This window comes from Seriola lalandi, unplaced genomic scaffold, assembly GCF_002814215.2.
Source record: "Seriola lalandi dorsalis isolate HSWRI2012SDOR001 ecotype SW California unplaced genomic scaffold, Sedor1 jcf7180002053778, whole genome shotgun sequence".
In the NCBI taxonomy this organism is placed as follows: domain Eukaryota; kingdom Metazoa; phylum Chordata; class Actinopteri; order Carangiformes; family Carangidae; genus Seriola; species Seriola lalandi.
Window position 1 is genome coordinate 7,916 of NW_019524331.1, and position 2,808 is coordinate 10,723.

At 43.9% G+C, this 2,808-nt stretch overlaps 1 non-coding gene across 1 annotated transcript; it reads left to right on the plus strand.

Moving 5' to 3' along the window:
* The first annotated feature begins 441 nt into the window (after nt 1-441).
* On the plus strand, nt 442-547 carry LOC111651797 (U6 spliceosomal RNA). Its single transcript, XR_002760540.1, has one exon. It is a non-coding gene; the product is annotated as a U6 spliceosomal RNA (small nuclear RNA).
* The last annotated feature ends 2,261 nt before the right edge of the window (nt 548-2,808 follow it).

Here is a 2,808-nt window from a genome sequence, read left to right on the forward strand (position 1 = left end):
AGAAGAAGAGGGCTTCAGTGATTCTTGTTCTGATACTGTGTCATTGTCATGTATGTCTAGACTCTCTGGGAATGTTATTCTTATGGGAATGCAGGAGGGAGAGCCGGGGCTTAGACAACAGGATTGGTGGGCTGCAGGCGGGAAAACAAAAGACTAAGATAAGGCTCTTTGCATAAACTCCCATCAGCCCTGTGAGCTCTGGAGCACTGTAAACAAAGCAATAAAGTCCTTAAACCGGGTCCAATCGAGTCACCTTGGTCCAGAGTAGGAATAGGGATTTTAATGTGTTACCCGGAAGTCTGTAAATTGTAGTTTTCTGTAAAGCGAAAGTCAACATAGAACGACTTTACTCTCTTAGAAACGTAAGTTTCGTATTCACCATGACAGTGTGCACTTCCGGTGCAGACCCGGATATATACTGAGCTGAACCTTGAGATTGTCGTGTTACTTCGGTAACACATATACTAAAATTGGAACGATACAGAGAAGATTAGCATGGCCCCTGCGCAAGGATGACACGCAAATTCGTGAAGCGTTCCTCATTTTTCATTAAAATATTAATTTTTGTCCACTGACTCTAATGGAACAGCGCCCCCACCGCCGGCGGCGCTGGCGGGAACTGCAGCGGCAGGACTCAGTGTTTGTTACAAACTGCATCTGAAGTAATTATATGACTAAACCGACCTGCTCTTAAAAACAACGACTGTTAATAAAAACTACACGTCACACAGACAAAGGAACGGTAAGTGAAATAAATTAACTTAAAACTTCTTACTTTTTCCGCGGGGTCGGAGCTTTGGAGCTGTCCCGTCTCCAGTTAGTTTAGAGCGGGGGGCGAGAGCCGGTCCACACCGGGGAGCGGACCGAGGTGTTCCCACATCCACCACCATCTCAGCCCAGCCTCACACGGGACCGTCCCCCGGCAACCCGCTGCCTCTCTGGGTCAAACAGGTGCAGTCACCCGCTCTAATCATCCCAGGTGCAATCACTCAGTCATCAGCTCCACGCGCTGTTTCAACTCATTTTCTGCTCTAAAACTTTATTGAAACGTTAGTTTTTCTTCAAACCTCCTGCTCACGTCCTGACCCTCGGTCAGACCCTGGTCCTCATGATCCAGCCTCTCCGGTTCAGCCCGACTCTCTCTCTCCTCCAGTTATTGACTAAAACTCGTGTAGAAACCTGCTCATCTCCTGTAGAGAGCGTGACTCCGCGTGACGTTAGAAACAGTCTGTGGTCGTTATATATCTGTTGTGAGACTATTTATTTTTTCTGTATTTTCAGTGATTATCAGCTGTTCTTTCTCTGTGTGAAGGATCACAGCGCCACCTACCGGACAAACCACATGTAATACTCTGAAGTAAAATGTCACAACACCTCAAATCTAAGTGACGTGCTTCTAAAATAAAAGCCGCAGTATGTTGATGGAGAACGGTGTAAACTGTTATTACTGGTATTATTGATAACACCATTTACACCTCTGGGGATTTTTATTATTATTTCCACTACATCAAACAGTCCGAGCTTAAATGCAACAGTACGCAGATGCTCCAGGTCTTCTCTCCCTCCTGTCGCCTCACCTCTGAACCCAGCCGGTGGAGGAGTGGAGCAGAAGGTCAGCGGTTCGATACCCGGTCGTTACAAAACTGGAGAAAAGCTTCAGGGGTCGCTGCACAGCGTAACTGAGGTCTTTGTCAATAATGTGGCCGCCTGATAAACACAGAACAGTGATGTATTATCCACCAGACAGTGACGGAGGAAAAACCAAGATTAAGATTAATTGTCTGAGTGAAGTTGTTAAACTGGACACCTGCTGATTGTCACTGATTTCTGTCATTAACATGAATATTGTGTTGACTTTTTAATGTTTTGACCTTTGAACCCTGACAGGTTGACTGACATGAGTCATCCATATTATTTTGTCAGTGTTGCATTTGCATGTTACTGTCCTCATGTTTACATGTCACATAAAGTAAATAAATCATAAATAATAAAGCTTTCAAACAAAGTGCAGATTGAACTATTTTATTTATTTATAAAACATTTGAATATTAAAACAGAAAAAAAGAGGGTAAAAATGTCCCTCAGGTCCTCTTCTCTCTCCGCAGTCATAACACCAACCGTCACACAGTAGGTCACACCTGCTGTGACAGCAGGACATGGAGTGGCCCGTCCTGCTGTAGAAGCCTCAGCCGCCTTTCTCTGAATTATCTGTCAGACCTCTGACACCAGGTCATGTTAATTAATTCATGATATTACTGTAAGAACTATTGTGATATACAGCTGGGGGGTAGCAGCAAAAGGTGATGAGGTCACGAGGGTTCACCTGCCCGGCAACACCTGCACACACTCCCAGACATCGTACTCACTGATTGGTCCTCCTCCGGTATCTTCAGGGACGTTCAGTTTGGTAGAGCAGTGTTTCTGTGTGTTAATCCTTTATGAGGCCGACTACAATCTATTGAAAAGAATTTAAAAAGTTTTAAATGTCAGGAGAAAAGTCCTCTCCCACAGCTGAGTGTGAAACCTCCTTTATATGATCAGCTGATTGTTTATAAAGTGTGTCTGATATCAACACTGAGCAATAAACAACAGGCCTTCCATTCGTTTCCAACTGCAGCAAAGCTTTCTCAACTGCTCAAAGAAACACGTTATACAGCAAGTTTTATTTTGAAGGACACTGCGGGAAGTGTTTTCCTGATATTCATGTTGATTTACTGGAGGTAAAAGTGACAATAAAAACATTACAACAAAAACAACAAGATTCATTTTCCAACTTTTTCACTCAGACGATGTCGACATGAAGCTTCA